The sequence below is a fragment of the Bos indicus genome, chromosome 1 (assembly GCF_029378745.1).
Source record: "Bos indicus isolate NIAB-ARS_2022 breed Sahiwal x Tharparkar chromosome 1, NIAB-ARS_B.indTharparkar_mat_pri_1.0, whole genome shotgun sequence".
NCBI lineage: Eukaryota > Metazoa > Chordata > Mammalia > Artiodactyla > Bovidae > Bos > Bos indicus.
Window position 1 is genome coordinate 114,062,293 of NC_091760.1, and position 19,944 is coordinate 114,082,236.

Genomic DNA, 19,944 nt, shown 5'->3' on the forward strand with positions numbered 1-19,944 from the left:
TTAATTTTGAAAAGGTCTCAAGTCATTTCATCAACCTAAATAAACAGCAATCCTACCTGTGGAATAAAACACATAAGCCCAAAGAGCAAGGAAGCCCCTGCATCAACTGAGTAATTCACATTTAGCTTTGTAAAGTAGCCTGAGGCCAAAAAAAATGATCTTAACTTTGGTATGTTTCCAGTTACTTTATAAAGCTGTTTGGCAACTTTTACTAAAGGAAAAAATATGAAGTTGAGAGGAAATGAAAGTTGAACAATGATTGGAAAATCATTGGTGAATATGGCAATACCCCAGTTTCAAAAGCCAGTTGCAATCTGGTCAGTTTGGCATGAAAGCAAGTTTATTATTATTATAATTTCCCCCTCCAATGGGTGGAGACTCAGTATCTGGGACATAGAAGTTGGGAGAAGAACCAAACTGGAAATAAAACCACAATTCTCGATGACCTATAGAGATACAAGAAGCAAAGGGAGGAAGAGTATATGCTCATGGGGAAAGTGATTAAAATTCCCAGAGGCAGAAAGGAGAAGCCGCCAGAAAAGATGCTGAGCGGAGGAGCAGACAAAGATCGAGAAGTTGGCAGGGAGTCACGAGAGAGACAAAGCCAGAAAGGAACACACAGGGACTGAAATGAGTCAGACTCTATAAAAGGAGTTCCAGCGAAGGAGCACGAAAGCGTGTGTGTGGGCGCCCGGGACAGAGGAGGTTGAGAAGAGCAAGGCAAGGGTCAAAACGCAGCAGCTTCAAAGATAAAAAGCTCCTTGGAGAAGTTGCCTAGAGACCAAGATCTGCTTTGCAGACTTTTCTGAGAACAGACTGGGAATGCCCAGTACACTGGAATACATGATATCATCTAAACTCTGCAAGGCAGAGGAAACGTAGTTGAGGTATAAAGGGGTTGAGAGCAATGCCCCCTGCACTGAACCAGATTAGGCAAAGGCTACATAAGGGTAAAGGCTTCCCAAGTGGCGCTAGTGGTAAAGAACCTATCAGACAATGCAGGAGACACAGGAGATGCGGGTTAAATCCCTGGAGGGCTAAGATCCCCTGGAAGAGGGCATGACAACCCACTCTAGTACTTTTGCCTAGAGAATCCCATGGACAGAGGAGCCTGGCAGGCTACAGTCCATATGGTTGCATAGAGTTGGACACAACTGAAGTGAATTAGTGCACACACATGATGGCAGGTGGGATCGGGTGAGCAGTCAGTGAAATCACTTTCCCCTTGTTTTATATGTGGGAACTGGGCTCTGAGATCAAATGGAAGCCCATGTACCACATGCATAAGTATTTTAAAAGTTGCAAATCAAATTATTAAACTGTTAATGAAAATGTTCTATCTGCCTATCTTGACAAAATACCTTCATAAAGATACAGAAAGGCCAGGTTCACATTTAGAATTCTTGGACTTCTGGAGTTAGCCAGAAGATGGCAGTATTTGGAGAGCCGACCAAAGGCCCAGGGCCTTGATCTACATCTTTCTCACCCAGCCATCCATCCTTCTCTCCCATCCTTTGTTTTGTCCTGTTCCATGAGGGCCTGGCTGGCTAAGTGTGGAAATCCTTGGTTGCATCTCCAAACCCCAATCCCCATCATCATCTCAAATGTAAAATAACATCATCTCATCATGTAAAATAACTACATTTTGCTCATTCCTGAGGTCTAGGTGTTTCTGGGGAAGAAAGAATAGACTTGTGGAAAGGATAACAGCATCCTTAGAAGTGTATTTGGCCTGCTTGGCAAGGAATTCCAGGTACTGACCATCTATAGCATGGCCTGAGGGCAGGTGGGCAGGCCTGGCTCTGTTGCCTCCCTCATCGTCAGAGCAGGGAGGGCCAGAGACAGGTTCCTGACATCTCCAGAATGTGAGGATCAGAAGAGGTGCCCTCTTGCCCAGGTCTAAGCTACTTCTCTTTCTGAATCTTGTAAAATTAAGCCAGGAGTTCTTATCCCTGAGATGGGAAAAACAGTTCCTATTAGAGCAAATCTCTGTGAACCAGCAGAATTTACAATGCCTGGATACGTGTTAGAGAGGCAAATTCTTGGGGCCCATCCAAGACCTAACTAATCAGAAACTTTGGTGCTCAGCAATAACAAGTCTTCCATGTGATTCTGATGCATGCTGAAGTTTGAGAAGTACAGATTTATGAAAACTTGTTCTCAGCTGAGGCTGCAAAACACTACTTCGAGTTTTTTTTAGGGTTTTTAAAATTGTTAAGGAAACAAGGGAAAACAAATTTAGGTACCAAGAATTTAACTGTACCTTGCTAGTATTCTCTCTGAAATTTAACCCATCTTATTCTCCATTGGTTTATCTCTTATTTGATATTTCATTTGTTGATTCAAGTTTTCCGGGCATCTTTAGCTTACATTGGGTTCCAAAGGCTTTCTTGGTTTCCATCTGCTGACCATCAGTCGAATGCTTGTCATCTACAGTGATGAGATGGAACCAAGCATTGATAAGTCGGCCAGTCTTTTGATAAATGAAATTGTCTGCATTCAGCTGCATATGGAGCTTAAGTGGCAGCACACATTAGTATAGTACAAAGATATGTTATATAACTGAATATTTTTTTATTTTCAACAGGCAAATACTGATTAATTTCCATTGAGACTTTGTGGCTCCAATTAGTGCTCACCTCTCTTCCCTCTCTGAAGATATCATCTGAGTGCTTCTCAGCTCAGGCCTGGTTGATACTGGGGCTTCTGAACACTGCACAGCATGGAAATTATGTCAGTGTACTGATTGTGAATGCCAAGCTGACAAAAAAGGGGGATGGGGAGGGCAGACACACTCACATGCTTATTCTTCAGCAACCATATTGTGAAATGTCACATTCCACTTTGTGTCTGAGAGTAAAGAGCATTATTTAAATTCTCTGACAAGCTATGGGCATGTGTGTCTTCCTGAGTCAAGAATTGGATGCAACTGAGTACACGCTCATATTCCTCTTATTTGTTCATTTTTTAACATAAAGAAATGAAAACTCATGGAGGTTAAGTAACTTATCCAAGCTCACACAGATGTTGTGCAATTGAGATTTGAACTTTCTAAAGTATTACCTCAGATTTTATAGTCTTGATATTATTTTTGACTCCTTAATTTTCTGCCTATTCTTAATAGCAGCGTTATTGTTATTATTTAGTTGCTAATAGGCAGAGTTAGCTCTGGGACATTTTTTGAAAGAGCTGAAATTTTGTCTTGTTTCTGTGCTGCCTTTACTTTCTCCTTGTAATCTCCTTCCCAGAAACCCAAACATCCAGTGTTCTTGCTGTATCCAAGTATGAACATCTAGTTGTGCACTTGTTAACCATTCCAGGGCTGTTTTTGTTAACTGGAAAAATGGCTGATACTTCAGACCATGTACAGGGGCTCTACTTGGTGGTGATGATGGGAGTGACAGAAAGTGTACATATCAGCTCTGAAGATTTCTTTGTGAGCCCAAAAGACTGGAGATTGGAGAGTCTTACCATTTGCCTGGCAGGGAAGATAAAAGTATCTTGAATTTTCTAGAAACTTCCAGATGAGACCAAACAAGTAGCAAGGAGCCAAAACAGTACTTTCTTGGTTCCTTTGTTGAACTTCCTACTTTTTTTCTTTTTTCCCCCTCTTCAACCCTGTGCTGTCATCAGAGAATAAGGGAGACCCAGCTGCCTGGTTTTCTTTGGCAGGTTCTTGAAGCAGCTTTTTAGTCTGTCTTGTTCTCTCTCTCCCCAGCTGACCCCAGAAATGCTTAATTTGACTATGTGAAAGTCATGCTAATTTTAGTCATTTATGCAATCATTTGCCATTTATGCCAAATTGCTGTGTAATACTACAGTGATACGCATATCATTAAATATGTGTCACTAGCCTTGTGGTGGCTTTTATTTGATTATAACACTAAATCATGCCCAGGATTTCTAGACTTCATGGGCTGTTGCTTTCACAATATTGTCATCATTTCATATCTTAAAAATTTGAATGTTGCCACTGAGGGAAACTTTGAGGGAACATATTTCTTCTCCTTCCAGACTCAATGTAATGTCAAAATTGACAGCATGTGCATCATTGCCATTTTGGGGGTTTCTAAATCTACCATTTGCCCGCACCATGTTAACTGACTCCACAAATTCATCCTTTTGAAATATTTCAGAAATAATCTTTTAAATTACACTTTAAAAACAAGGCTCACTTACTTTTCCTATTGGATCAGGTTTTTCTAAGTTCGCCATAAGTCTTTACCCAAATATGCATAATATTAATACATACAAAATAATAATTTTTCTCCTCAGGATATAAATAATTACTTTTATCATAGGAATTATACCTTAAAAGATTTATGCTGCTGCTGCTGCTGCTGCTAGTCGCTTCAGTCGTGTCCGACTCTGTGCGACCCCATAGACGGCAGCCCACCAGGTTCCCCTGTCCCTGGGATTCTCCAGGCAAGAACACTGGAGTGGGTTGCCATTTCCTCCTCCAATGCATGAAAGTGAAAAGTGAAAGTGAAGTCGCTCAGTCATGTCCTACTCTTAGCGACCCCATGGACTGCAGCCCACCAGGGTCCTCCGTCCATGGGATTTTCCAGGCTAGAGTACTGGAGTGGGTTGCTGTTGCCTTCTCCATAAAAGATTTATACTAAATATTAACAGTGCGTATCTTTAAATCTCATATTATGGTTATCTTTTACCTTCTTTAAGTTAATATTTTTGGGTACTATAATTTTTAACAACAAGCATGTTGTCAAATTTATCTTCAGAAAGTAAACATTCATTTAAAACTGGAATGTTTCTTGGGTATATGTTAAGCTGTAATTTTCTAATTGATTTGTTTTAGTATTAATTATGTACTTGAAGATTATCTTTAGCAAACATGTGATATTTTAACCCTTAGGTCATTTTACTTTGGGGGTACAACCATATGCTTAATATCTTGTAACTTATGTATTAAAAAGCAACCAAATTCTCGTCCTCTATGTCCAATAAATTGTAATTCAATTCAGCCAATTCCATCTCTACCCCACGCCCAGACGTATCGTGGGCCCAGATTTACTCCACCACTGGATTCTTCATCTTTTTTATACTTGATTTTACTTATCCTTTTCGATTTATTCTAACATACTTCACATTATTTGGGGAAGTGGAAATGTATGGGAAACAGCAAGATTTTGCCTCAATATACCAGTTCTTGCAAGAAAAAGGCCACTGTTGTTCCGAATGCTTTATGGCGAATTAGGAGCCAGTAGCTGCTGCTCTTCATTTTTTCCACATGGTGTCCTGTTCATACTCTGCAGCGCTGTGGAAACAACTGTCAAAGGCAGGGCACCCCAGCTGCCAGGGGGCAGTTCATCTGGCCATAAGAAGAATGACAAGATTCTGACTTACAGTTCAGTTCCAGATTTTTCTTAAAGGCAGGAGAGGGGAGAATGGGGGGAAACAAAGAAGAGTGAAGCTAAAAACAGGCTACGGTGTATACTTCTGTTTTGAACAAAGTTATCTACCAAACACAGTTTCACAAATAAAAATCCTTTCTTTTTAAGCTAAATTACTGAGCTGGGTTTTGCACCTGTCTCTCTTAATTGCTGAAAAAGACACAAATGGAGATGACATGACTGATGGCTTTTATCCATTGCATCTCCTGAGTTGGGACAAAAGAGCCACCTCCTGTCAAAGTCCTTTGCCAAGTTTTAGACAGATTATTTAAAAAGGTCTGACTTGAATACTGTTTTGACTTTGACTGCAATGATCACATTGGCCACTAGACAGAGCTGTTTGTCTTAATTTTGAACACTACAGAGTAGCATTTTCAAGAGAAGTAGAAGCAATGAAAAGAGAAAACTATAAATAATAATTAATATGTTTTATGAGGCAGGTACTCAAGCACACACTTAGTGCCCTTTTCTCTGCTGGTAGTACATAATTTCCAGATTGTTCTGTCATTATCATTCAGGAGGCCGCAACTCAGTTTTCAAACTTCCACTCATCACCAGGAAGATTTCAATAGCTAATAAAGAATAATCAGCATGTATTATGCAATTTGTTCCTTCTTTTATAGTACAGTGGCTAAAGTCACAGTGACATCCTAAATCCTGAACTTTTTCTGGAAACTTCTTGGGAATTTATTCTCTGCTCTTTCCTATGAAAACTGTTTATTATTTTATAAGCATACATTTTAGAATTATAATGGTTCATATTATTGTACATATTATCAATTTTACTCACATAAAATATATTGAAGAATTGAAAATCCTGCCATTCACAAAGCACTGAGCCCAATTCACAAAGCACTGAATTCTGGGGTTTGGTTAGAATTACAGCGTCAAGGGGTTCTGCTGAGGAAGGCCCTAAACAGAGAACCCAGAAGCAGGCCCTTAACCTGTATGGGTGTGTGTGTGTTAGTTGCTCAGTCTTGTCTGACTCTTTGCCACCCCATGGACTGTAGTCCGCTAGGCTTCTCTGTCCATGGAATTCTCCAGGCAAGAATACTGAAGTGGATTGCCATTCCCTACTCCACTTAATCTGTATACATGTCAGTACTTTTTACTTTGTGAAGTATACAACCCCATGTGACCCCAAACAAAAATTCTCAAATGTGATCTCTGTCACAAGTTACATTTGTTAGAAATGCAGATTCTCTAGCCCCATCTCAGCCATACTGAATCAAACATTCTAGGGAAGAGACCCTGTAGTCTGTGTTTTAATAAGACTTTCAGGTGATTCTGATGTAAGTTAATATTTGAGATCTGTTGATATAGAGAAATAGCTTTCAAATGAAAGAGAGAAATCCAATTACTAAAAAATAAATTTGGTGAAAAAGAAATAACATATGAAGCAGCAAAAAACACCCAAGAAGCTGTAATAAATGATCTCAAGATATAAGAGGATGTTCTGAAAGATAGATTCTAGAAATTAAATACATGATAAATATTTAATACAAATAATTAAATTTATTAAAATAGATTATATACAAAATAAAATAAAGTTTAATTAAAATAAAAATTCAAAGAAGGCTTTGAAAATAAAGTTGCAAAAAGTATCTATAAAGCTTTAAAAAACATGAGATGAAAAATTGGAAAGAGTAGATACAAAATTTAAAGGATAATAAAAGACCCTTAGAATCTACTTATAGGAGTTCTGCAGACACATATGGAAAATTTCTCAGAGTTGAAATGTGTGAGTTCCTCAATTGAAAAAGCCCACACGGTGTGTAGCCCATAAGAAAAACCCACAATAAGGCACATTAATATGAAAGTTTATAACACCTGGTGAAAAAGAAGATCCTAAGAGTTTGAGAGAAAAGTCAAAAGTCACATAGAAAGAAAAAGAAAATCAGAATAGCATCTGAATTTGCACAAGCAACACTGGAGTTAGAAAACTAAATAGAGCAAAATCTTAAAAAGTTGAAATGAAAATAAATTTTAGTCAAAATACTGTACCCATCTAGTTAAGAATGTGCAATTTTTCAGGCATGTGACAGCTGACAAAATTAATCTCACCCTGTTTTCTTTCTTGTGATGCAGCTGAACTAAACGCTCCAACAAAGTAAGCAAATAAATCAAGAAATAGGAAAATATGGGATTAGGAAATAGTGGATCCAACAGGAAAATGACTAAGGATATTCTAGGATAATAACTATGCAGCCAGCCTGGAAAAGGACCTGTCAGACTAGAACAGAAAGTTGGAGTGGGGTTTCTAAGGAAAAAAAAATTGTATTATTTGATCATCTGGAAAATATCAAGAAGCATTGGAAAGATCTATCACATTAGTGATAGATCATATTGAAAACTAAGCAGATTAAAAATGAAGCTATTACTAACTTTAGGAGAAAACAGGAAGTTAATATAAGAGAGAAAACATAACGCACATGGTATTGTGGTTAGCTCAGGAATGAACAGTATTTGTTCCATCATACACATGTAAATGCTCACTTCCATTTTAACCACAAATTACCAAAAAAAGAGAAGAAAAAAGAAACTGACAGACTATATGATGAAAAACATTAGAATTAAATGAAATTAAGTAAAAAAAGGTTTAAAAAATAATTTGCATTAATTTTATACCATTCAGTGGTTCCATATTCAGATATTGAACTCAACCAACTTCAGTTGGGAGTCAGTAAAGAACCTAGTTGAAATGGACAAAAGGTCTCAAATAGGCCCAGGATTACAGTGACTCTTAGAGGGTGGTCCCTGCACCAGAAGCACTTACACCATCTGGAAACTTGCTAGAGATGCAAATATGGGGGCCCATTCAAGATCTACTGAATCAGAACTTCCAGGCTTGGGTGCCCAGGAATAAAAAGTCTTGTAGGGGATTCTGATACATGCTAAAGTTTGAAAAATACAGACTTGTGAAAACTCGTTCTCATCTGGGGCTGCAAAACACTGTTTAGAGTTGATCAGGGTTTCTAAATTGTTAAGGAAACAAAAGAAAACAAATTTAGGTACCAAGAACTTGATTCCACTTTACTAGCGTTTTCTCTGCAAGTTAGCTCATCTTATTCTCCATTAGTCTACTTCTTATTTGATATCTGATTTATAATTTGGGGAGTAAATGTTAACCTTTGCTAGGTGAAAAATTGAGTACATTGCCTCGAGATTATCTAATGATTATTTGTCAATCCTTTGTCTAGATATACAAGATATACAAGACCTCAAACAGAATCCCTAATGTAATTATTCTGAGTATCCACACCACTGTATGACTTACGCCACTTTGAACAGTCCAGGGTTGCTGACCTCTTCTTGAGGTATATTGATTGACCGTCTTATTGGCTGACTTGCAGGGAACCAGGCACATGCCTCATCAGTGAGAGCAGCTTTGGAATTCTGTAGGTTGTTCTCTTACAGAAGAGTTTGGCTCCGTTTATCTAAGAAAGTTGAAATTTTGCTAACAGTTTTGACTTATATAATAATATCATGCTGTTAATATAGTTGTGGTACTGAGCAAATGATCCCAAACTGAATTCATAAGCTTTTCTGTGCAAACCTTCCCCATCTCTCATACTTCCAGACTAGTAATTAGAACCACCATCTGACTGGTTGGTCAGGCTACAGACATGGGGACTGCCCACTAATTCATTCAATAAAAATTGAGTGCTTACTACATCCTGGGTATTCTAGGAACTGGGGATACAATAATGAACAAAACAAGACAAAAACTCCTTCCTTCACGGAGCTTACATTCTAAGTGATAACCAAAATATTATTTCTAGTAACAAAACAATAAGTAAATTACTCTATACCATAAATCAAAAAGTGATGGGTAATAAGAAAACTTGGGATACTGTCACAGAGGTTGGAATGTTTAGTAGGATGACGATGAGAAACCTCATTGAAAAGGTGATATTTAAAAAAAGACTTGAAGAAGGCAGGGGTATGAGCCATACTGGTATCTGGGCAGAGCGAAAACAAAAATTTTAAGGTAAGTTCATGCCTGGAATGTTTGAGAAGTGAAGTGAAGTGAAGTTGCTCAGTCGTGTCCGACTCTTTGCGACCCCATGGACTATAGCTTACAAGGCTCCTCTGTCCATGGAATTTTCCAGGTAAGAGTACTGGAGTGGGTTGCCATTTCCTCCTCCAGGAGAGAATGTTTGAGAAGATCAGGATATTGGAGTGGGTGAGGTAGAGTGAGCTGGCAGGAAGGCAGGAGGGGTGAATCCATTGAGGCAACAGGGCTAGGGTAGGGATGTGGTGTATAGACTTTTTCATCCTTGTGGCCCACTGTGAAGATTTTAGCTTTCATTCTGCATGAGATGGAAGCCACTGCAGGGTTCTGAGCTGAGGAGTGACATGACCTGACTCATCTGTTGAAAGAGATGAATTCCTATCTCTTTCACTGCCCCAGCCAACTGCCATTGACAATCAAGTCTATTTCCTCTCTATTTCTCAAATCTGTCCTATCTTTTTTCCCCCCCATCATCACTGTCAGCACACTAGTCCAGGAAGCCTTAATTTCCTACTTGAATCATCTCAATAGCTTCTTAGATTTCTTGCCTCTGTTTTCTTCCCTCAAATTCATTCTCCACAATGTATCCAGAGTAACCTCTGAAAATTTCATTGATTTACGCCTGTTGTTAAAGCTGTCAATAGCCTTGTTTCTCCTGTAAATAAATTCTAAACTCAACATGACTTTCCATGGTCTGTTTCCCAATCTCTAGCTTCATGTATCCTCTTGTCTCCTTCATAGGATACACATATAAACTTCGTTTATAAACTGCCCATATAAACTTCGTTCCTTGACAACATGATGTTCTCCTGTTTCTGAAACTTCACAGATTGTTATTACACAGAGACTTCCCTGATTTTAAAATTTGGATTGGTTTACCTTGGGTTTTTGCTCTTACATCACCCTCTACTTTCCTTCCACTGAATTTGCCATTCCATATTCCCATTGTTTCATTATCTCTTTCCCCATTCTGCCCTGTGGCTTGGTGAGGACTCTCTGTCTTGCTCATTTTATCTCCGGTGCACTGTTTGTGACATACAGAAAATCAGAGGTGAATGGAGAATGGATGCCAAAACTTCCTGATGGATGAGAACATTTTAAGGCCATTAATAAACTCCTTTTTGTTATAGCCAAGAGAGACTCAAATATTTGTTGTATGCATGAAAGAAGGAATAAATGAATGAAAGACCTTTCTCGATCCTTTGTGTTCTTCTTATTTCCACCATTGTCCAAATGCGCCTCAGTAATATGTTGTGTGGGCTCCCACTGGTCATATACATATATGGAGCAGGTAATGGCTCACACAGTGTAACCTGGTGGTTTTGCAAGCAGTCCTCACCAGGAATCCTTCCCGACCTCAGCCCTGGAGGCACTGATATGAGCAGCACTGATTCTGGCCACCTTTGGACATGTGATCAACTTCAGAAGACTCAAACAGCAATGACCTAAGTGGTGGGCAGCAGAAACAGTGACTTTAGGGGAGGCTGATAGTTTCCACACACAAAGAAGAAGCTTGATAATGGGTTCCAACTATAGTGCCATTTCCTTTTTTTTTTTTAAGTTTGAATTCAGCAGAAGCCTCAGCATTGAGTGGATACTGAGATTTGTTCATGAGTACATCTAGAAGACCCTTAGATCTTCTAGCAATAGGTGGGCAGTTTTGGAGAACTTGAGATTCCTCAGTTATTACTAGATGGGCATGCATGATTTCTGTCTTTGCCATTAACTTGTTGGAACTCAAAAGTTTTATTCTCAGCCTGCTGTGACCTAGAGAAACATAGGTTACCATCTTATAGTACCGTTGGACTCCCCAGCAAATCATCAACCTAAAAAAAGGAAAGCTAAATGTATTAAAACTTGCTGTAGCAAGGGAGACCACCACCTTACCAATCCCAGCAGTGTCTCAGAATATGGAAGTCAGAAGTTGTCTAATTTTAGGGCTTTGGGGTCTGAGCTCAAAGTAGTTTTGAGGTAGGTCTTTCAAGACGAAGACCTGATCTGGACTGGGCAGCGTTTGTAATGTACTAGTTTGGAATTAGTAGACCCTATGACACAAGGGTCTTGAAATAAGCCTTCATGAGGAAACTTTGTATGATAAGCAAGTATTTGCCAAGGTGAGAAGACTCTTGTTTCCATTAATTATCTGTGGGAAATTTCCTGAAGCAAACAGTGCATTTTTTTTTAATTGGTTTATAGCTTTATCTTTCCCAGGCAAAGTTTCCTGGAAAAAACAACTAATTCATGTTGACAGAGCTGATCTATATTCTTCTTTTTTTTTTTTTTGGTGACAAACAGTCTTTTCATTGTTTGCTGGAAAATACTATTGAATGTACTGATTAGTGCTATATATGACATAAGAGTATAACGTAAATGAAATGATAAATATTGTACATAAAGACAGTGCCCACTCCTCTGAACACTACATTTAATGGAATGAAGTCTCTTATTAAATGAGAATTTAAAAGCTACAATCATAAAATAAAGCGTTCTCAGCAAAGACCTTTAAAATTCTTTAGTTGTGACATCTAGTTTGTCTCTCTTGTTAGGAATGGTGGGGCCCAGAGAAAACTTAGCCAACAAAAAGCCAGCACTCTCAGGACCTCTTCCCAGGAAGCATGCTGCTGGTGCCCGAGACAGCCTGGCGCCCTGGCTTCCCTGGAGCCCTCAGGCCCACTCTGACCATTAGTCCCTGTTCTGGGGCTAGTTTGAGGCGACCAGGAAGAAGATCATGTAGGAGGAAGCTTCTGTGAAGACCCCTTGTACTGCACCAACTCAATAGATAAGAACACCTAGCATTTTTGATGTGTATCTGTCACTCTCAGCAAACACTGAAAAGTGGTTGACAACAAAAACACAATATTGGGAACAAAAGCCATTTTCTTTTCTATACAGTATAGAGACACCATTTATTCCTTTCAGCTATGTGTTCACAAAGATGCTCTAAAAGAGGCTGCTCCTATTATACTGCCAGGCAGGCAGGCCAGGATCGAAGGTAACAAAACTCCAGCTTCAACTCCTAGTTCAAATGAGTTAAAAAAATACAAATTTATTAGAGAGTCAAAATCAGTCTCTATGATGTACATGGCAACATAGTCAAGTGCTGCAACAATATTCACTTTCCAAGGTCAACTTGGAACATAGCCACATTTTCCTCCAAACTGAGAAAGCTCTGTGTGGAGAAGAACACAAGATTAACACCGTCACCTCCTCTCCAAACACTGTCAGGGATCAGAAAACTCATCACAAATAACAAATGCAAAAAAATAAAAATAAAGCACATCTTAATATATACACAGCAACAAAGGAAGACTACTCTCCTTCTGGGTTTCCTTGGCTCTCACTCAATCAAGGATTAGCCAACAATTTCCTAACCTAAGACATTAGTCTCAACATCAAAGAAAATTTTCTTGTCCAAGATGTTTTTCTAAATGATATTTCACAGTGGTCCAGATTGCTTACTTAAGATTAAACTACTAATGCACAGAGGACATCCTCTGAGCTCAAGTATGAGTAATACTAATATTCTCAGATTTTTCTAGACTTCAGTTCAGTTCAGTTCAGTTGCTCAGTCTTATTTGACTCTTTGTGATCCCATGAATCGCAGCACGCCAGGCCTCCCTGTCCATCACCAACTCCTGGAGTTCACTCAGACTCACGTCCATCGAGTCAGTGATGCCATCCAGCCATCTCATCCTCTGTCGTCCCCTTCTCCTCCTGCCCCCAATCCCTCCCAGCATCAGAGTCTTTTCCAATGAATCAACTCTTTGCATGAGGTGGCCAAAGTACTGGAGTTTCAGCTTTAGCATCATTCCTTCCAAAGAAATCCCAGGGCTGATCTCCTTCAGAAAGGACTGGTTGGATCTCCTTGCAGTCTAGACTTCACAGATCCACAAGTGTTTTATCAGACTATCCATTTAAGGAATCGTAAGTCAACAGTAATAAACCAACTCTACATTTTTCTTACCCTGTTTATCAAAGAACACCGTGCTCCAATAGGAATGAAGCCTAGTTCAATGGGTATCTTATTCCCTTCAACTCTGCATAATAAATGTCACTGTTTAGTCTCTGTCTTTGACTCTTGTATGACCCACCTAAAGAAAATCTTGTATAAAAGTGGAAAACAGCAAACCCCAGCAGGAGCAGTGGTATTAGTGCTCAAGTAGACTTTATGGGAATAACTGTAATTGCTTATGGGACTGTTTACAGCCTTCCTAGAAACCTTAGTCCTCTTGAAACCCTAGATGAAAAAATTTGAATTATGTAAACATAAGAGGGGATTTCATGGATAAAGGTCTAGTTTATGTGTAAGGTTCTGGTCCCTGGACAGATGTGCAGCTAGCCCAAATTAACTGGCCATGTTTCCATTTTAAACATGTCCATTATTCTTCCCCCACCATAATATTACCAAATTCTTCCATCCTTCATGTCACTGGTGAGCCCTCTCATTGCTGCTTCTATTTCTTTTGGCTGTTCTACTGCACATACAAGCTTCATCATATTCCCACTTGAATATGTAGGGAATTTCCATTTCTCACAGAACATCAGCTCCCTAGAAACCATCAACTTGGAACCATTTCTAATTAGTAAAGGCACAATTCTCCTTTATAAAGGAAACCAAAAGTGATGTTTGGAAGTTGAACAAACATCTTGTGTGCTAAGTCACTTCAGTTGTGTCCAAGTATTTATGACCCTGTGGACTGTAGCCCTCAGGCTCCTCTGTCCATGGGATTCTCCAGGGAAGGATACTGGAGAGGGTTGCCCTGCCTGCCCCAGGGATGGAGTGTGCTTCTCTCATCTCCAGCATTGGCAGGCGGGTTCTTTATCACTAATGCCACCTTGGAAGCCCAAACAAGCATCTTTGGTACTCCTAAAAAGTGAATGCTGTACGTGCTACCAAAACCTAAGGGCGTTTACCCTGTCTAAAGAGTATATGGATTATGTACAAGCATGAATCTGGTATTTTAGGACATATTTCCAATTTTCCACTATACAATTTGGATGGAAGTGTTAGTCAGTAACACAGGACAAGCTAAAAGTGTGAACACCACCCTCCTGGCTTGTTTTCCGCCCAAACTTCCACTAGCTTCCAGTGAATCCTGTCCCAGGGTAATCACTCAGCAAACCTGCAGAGCTGCTCAGAGATAGAACAGTGGGCTTCACCTCCATGAATCCAGCAGCCAGCATTCAGCAGGTAAATGCTGTGTGGGGATGAGAGGGTAACAGGCAGGAAGGCCAGGGGTCTCCAAATAGAGGAAATAGCCTGCAAGTGTCAGACATTTTTATCTCTCTTAAGCGGCAGGAGGAAACAAACCAGCAATATTTTTTCCTTCTCTATACAAATTTAAAGGGAGGTTTCTCTTAAAATATTGTGTTGCCATAATGACACCCGGCTTCGCCTGAAGTTAGCTATTCTCGAGTCTAGAGATAACCAATGCCTTTTTCTTATGGAAATGTTTGTCTTAAGCTATGCTAATGTACTATGCCTTTACCCCAAACTCTGTCTCCAAGTGGGTTCCGCCTCTTGGCCCAGAACCTACTTGACAAACCAGTATGGATATTGTTCCCCTAATCTATGTAAATGAAACTATTTGTATGGTGGTCTGCCCTTCTTCAAGATTCAAGTTAATCATTTTATGGCCCATCTGAATTTTAAGACATTCCTTTCTTTCATTAACAGACTGCTAGTGACTATATAACATCCAGCTAAAGACTAGCAGGGGGGTACTCTTTCTGCCCCCTTCTGATGCCTATGTCAGAAGCTTTCTCTATCTCCTTATATTTCAATAAAACTTTATTACACAAAAGCTCTGAGCGATCAAGCCTCGTCTCTGGCCCCGGATTGAATTCTTCTCCTCCGGGGGCCAAGAATCCTGGTGTGTTCGCGTGATTTAACAACAACCTTTCAGGGATGCACCCAGAAAAGACTTAACAGCAGTTCAGTTCAGTCGCTCAGTTGTGTCTGACTCTTTTTGACCCCATGGACTGCAGCACACCAGGCCTCTTTGTCCATCACCAACTCCTAGAGTTTACCCAAATTCATGTCCATTTAGTCAGTGGTGCTATCCAACCATCTCATCCTCTGTCATCCCCTCTTCCTCCAGCCTTTAATCTTTCCCAGCATCAGGGTCTTTTCCAATGAGTCAGTTCTTTGCATCAGGTGGCCAAAGTATTGGAGTTTCAGATTCAACTTCAGTCCTTCTAATGAATATTCAGGACTGATTTCCTTTAGGATGGACTGGTTGGATCTCCTTGCAGTCCAAGGGACTCTCAAGAGTCTTCTCCAACACCACAGTTCAAAAGCATCAATTCTTTGGCACTCAGTTTTCCTTATAGTCCAACTCTCACATTCACACATGACTACTGGAAAAACCATAACCTTGACCAGATGGGCCTTTTTGGCAAAGTCATATCTCTGCTTTTGAATATGCTGTCTATGTTGGTCATAACTTTTCTTCCAAGGAGTAAGCGTCTTTTAATTTTATGGCTGCAGTCACCATCTGCAATGATTTTGGACACCCCAAAATAAAGTCAGCCATGTTTCCACTCTTTCCCCATCTATTTGCCATGAAGTGATGGGACCAGATGCCATGATGTTCGTTTTCTGAATGTTGAGCTTTAAGCCAACTTTTTCACTTTCCTCTTTCACTTTCATCAAGAGGCTCTTCAGTTCTTCTTTGCTTTGTGCCATAAGGGTGGTGTCATCTGCATATCTGAGGTTATTGATATTTCTCCCAGCAATCCTGATTCCAGCTTGTGCTTCATCCAGCCCAGGGTTTCTCATGATTTACTCTGCATATAAGTTAAATAAACAGGGTAACAATATACAGCCTTGACGTACTTCTTTCCTGATTTGGAACCAGTCTGTTGTTCCATATCCAGTTCTAACTGTTGCTTCCTGACCTGCATACATATTTCTTAGGAAGCAGGTCAGGTGGTCTGATATTCCCATCTCTTGAAAAATTTTCCAGTTTGTGGTGATCCACGCAGTCAAAGGTTTTGGCATAGTCAGTAAAGCAGAGATAGATGTTTTTCTGGAACTCTCTTGCCTTTTTGATAATCCAACAGATGTTGGCAATTTGATCTCTGGTTCCTCTGTCTTTTCTAAATCTAGCTTGAACATCTAGAAGTTCACTGTCCATGTACTGCTGAAGCCTGGCTTGGAGAATTTTGAGCATTACTTTGCTAGCATGTCAGATAAGTGCAATTGTGTGGTAGTTTGAACATTCTTTGGCATTGCCTTTCTTTGGGATTGGATGAAAACTGACCTTTTCCCATCCTGTGGCCACTGCTGTGTTTTTCAAATTTGCTGGCATATTGAGTGCAGCATTTTCACAGCATCATCTTTCCGGGTTTGGAATAGCTCAACTGGAATTCCATCACCTCTACTAGCTTTGTTCGTAGTGATGCTTCCTAAGGCCCACTTGACTTCACATTCCAGGATGTCTGGCTCTAGGTGAGTGATCACATCATCATGATTATATGGATCATGAAGATCTTTTTTATATAGTTCTGTGTATTCTTGCCACCTCTTCTTAGTACCTTCTGCTTCTGTTAGGTCCCTACTATTTCTGTCCTTTATTGAACCCATCTTAGCAAGAAATGTTCCCTTGGTATCTCTAATTTTCTTGAAGAGATCTCTAGTCTTTCCCATTCTATTATTTTCCTCTATTTCTTTGCACTGATCACTAAAGAAGGCTTTCTTATCTCTCCTTGCTATTCTTTGGAACTCTGCATTCAAATGGGTATATCTTTACTTTTCTCCTTTACCTTTAGCTTCTTTTCTTTTCACAGTTATTTGTAATGCCTCCTCAGACAACCATTTTGCTTTTTTGCATTTCTTTTTCTTGGGGAAGGTCTTGATCTCCATCTCCTGTACAATGTCATGAACCTCTGTCCATAGCTCATCAGCCACTCTATCAGATCTAATCCCCTGAATCTGTTTCTCACTTCCACTGTATAATCTTAAGGGATTTTATTTAGGTCATACCTGAATGGTCTAGTGGTTTTTCCTACTTTCTTCATATGCACATAAATTCCTGGTTTTATAATATCTTCCCAGGAAGTCAGGAATAATTGGTTTTTTAGTTAAAGAAAATGAATCTATGCTCAAAATAATGTAATGCCTCAAAAAAGCAAAATCTATAAGGGAAAAACTACAAAAAAAATACAGTTTAACAATCAATAGCTTACTTTGGTTAAATTGGCATAGTAAGTCAGTGCAATTTTGTAGTTAGAAGCACATCCTTTCACATTCTTAGAAATCAGAGTACTGTGAAGTGAAACTGTTCACAGAGGTGATAGCCCTTTAGCCTTCTGTGACTTCAGAACTCAGAAAGATGAAGGTTAACCAGGATTTGATACTCAAGATAGTTACTTGCTCAATGCAGACTGGAGACAAACTCAGTCAGAAGACAGCTAAACATCTCATTTTTATTTACTTACAGAATTCTCAGAAAGTTCCTACTTGGACATCAGTGGTTTTCCACCTGGATGCACATCAGCATTATCTGAGAAGCTTAAAAAAATTATCAAATACCAGATCAATTAAACCTGGAGGTAGAGCCCAGAAATCAGTACTCTGCGTTTTACTAGGTGATTTTGACTTGCAGCCAGACTACATTCCACTGATGTATCCTTTTCAGAAAGTTGTAGCATGAAGGCTATATCATATCTAGACAGTTTTTTTGTTTTTTCCAAATTTCACCAGTAAAAGATATTTATAGAAAAAGACACAGTTGTGCTTCTTCTAAAGATGCAACTTACCATTTCAAAAGTGCTGGTCCTTGGAGGTTGTCTGGAGCACTGGTTGAAGAGGAGCAAGTCCTAGTCTTGGCAGAGCAGGCAACATTTCAGGCTTTGGCAGAAATGGAGAATGGCCAGATGCCCGTGAGTACCAGCATGATGCACACTGACACCAGATTTAATCCACAGTGAGTATTCATGAAGCTTGGGGCTGACACCAGCAGATAGGTGAGAATGACAAGAAGGGTGTACCACTTTTTCTTCTCACAGGCACTTCCAAAAACACGACGCTCTAGAACATGTGCAGCAATGTGTTCACCAGTGTCATGAAAGCTGAATTTCCGAAGCACTGGAGAGGGTCTCAAAGAATGCCTACTGTGCCTGGCCCCAGAGAATCAGACAGAGTATTTACAGAGGAAAATGCTCCACTCATGATTTCAAAGCCCACGCCAGAGACATAAGCCAGCAGTCCGTAGAGGGTGCTCTCACCTGGGTTTATCCTCTTCAAGCCCTCACTGGCTTAAAAAAAAAAAAGGTTTATAACATGCAAACCGGCACATTTCTTGCCTAAGGACAGACTAACACTCCAAAAATCAGCAGACATTTCCGCACTGGTCCATCTTTGATGTCAGCAATGACTGCTGTCATAAACCAAACAAGGGAGGAAAGCAGCAGAGACACCAACCAGAAGAACTCTGCGATGAGGAGAAAGTTGATGCGCAGTGGTGGCCATGGTGAAGACGTAGAACTCGAGCACAGGTGCAAAGCCAAGTGCAGCCCAGAACAAGGCCGCCGTCATGGCAACCGTAGAAGCCTGCGGGCGGCGGGGGAGGTGTGTGTGTGGGGGATGGGTGGCTCAGCTGATCCGTATTCTTAATTAAGCCATATTAACACAGATGGTCTCAGCACTCATACCTTTTAATTGCTCTCACTCTTAAATACTTTGGGACGTTTATGTGTCCCAGTAGTTTCCAAGGACAGGTTCCAGAAAGGAGAGAGGATGCAGTTTTATAAAGCCTGACGATTGAAAGACGGAAGTATGGGCAGCGTTGAGAAAATGAGGGTAACAAAAATCAACTTACCTTTGTACAGTTTTGCTTGAGGTAAAGTTCTTGCTTCAGCCAACAGAATACTTAGTGAAACACAGGTTTGATCTTCCCTCCCAGAGAATCACTTGTAAAAATCAAGCACCGCTTTTTCTTTTTGATGTTTTAAATTGAGGTATAGTAGATGTACAATATTAGGTAAGTTATAAGTATACACCTGGAGAAGGCAATGGCAGCCCACTCCAGTACTCTTGCCTGGAAAATCCCATGGATGGAAGAGCCTGGTAGCCTTCAGTCCATGGGGTCACTGAGAGTTGGACAGGACTCAGCGACTTCCCTTTCACTTTTCACTTTGCTACATTGGAGAAGGAAATGGCAACCCACCCCAGTGTTCTTGCCTGGAGAATCCCAGAGACTGCAGAGCCTGGTGGGCTGCCGTCTATGGGGTCGCACAGAGTCGGACATGACTGAAGCGACTTAGCAGCAGCAGCAGCAGACGATATCAATTAATTCAAGGTCTGGAATGAGATGGAATTGGATATAAATCCTTACCCTAAAAACCTTTTAGTTTTATGATCTTAAGTTGCTACTTAGATGTGAAGAGCTAACTCACTGGAAAAGACTCTCATGCTGAGAAAGACTGAAGGCAGGAGGAGAAGGGGAGAATAGAGGATGAGATTGTTGGGTGGGATCACTGACTCAATGAACGTGAGTTTGAGCAAACTCTGGA

At 40.1% G+C, this 19,944-nt stretch overlaps 1 long non-coding RNA gene and 1 pseudogene across 1 annotated transcript in view; one reads left to right on the forward strand and one right to left on the reverse strand.

Annotated features, from left to right (window-relative positions):
- LOC139184082 (uncharacterized) overlaps positions 1 to 19,944 on the forward strand; it is a 173,468-nt gene that overhangs the window by 96,478 nt on the left and 57,046 nt on the right. The window lies entirely within an intron of this gene.
- Positions 5,202 to 18,967, reverse strand: LOC109563059 (gamma-secretase subunit APH-1B-like; annotated as a pseudogene).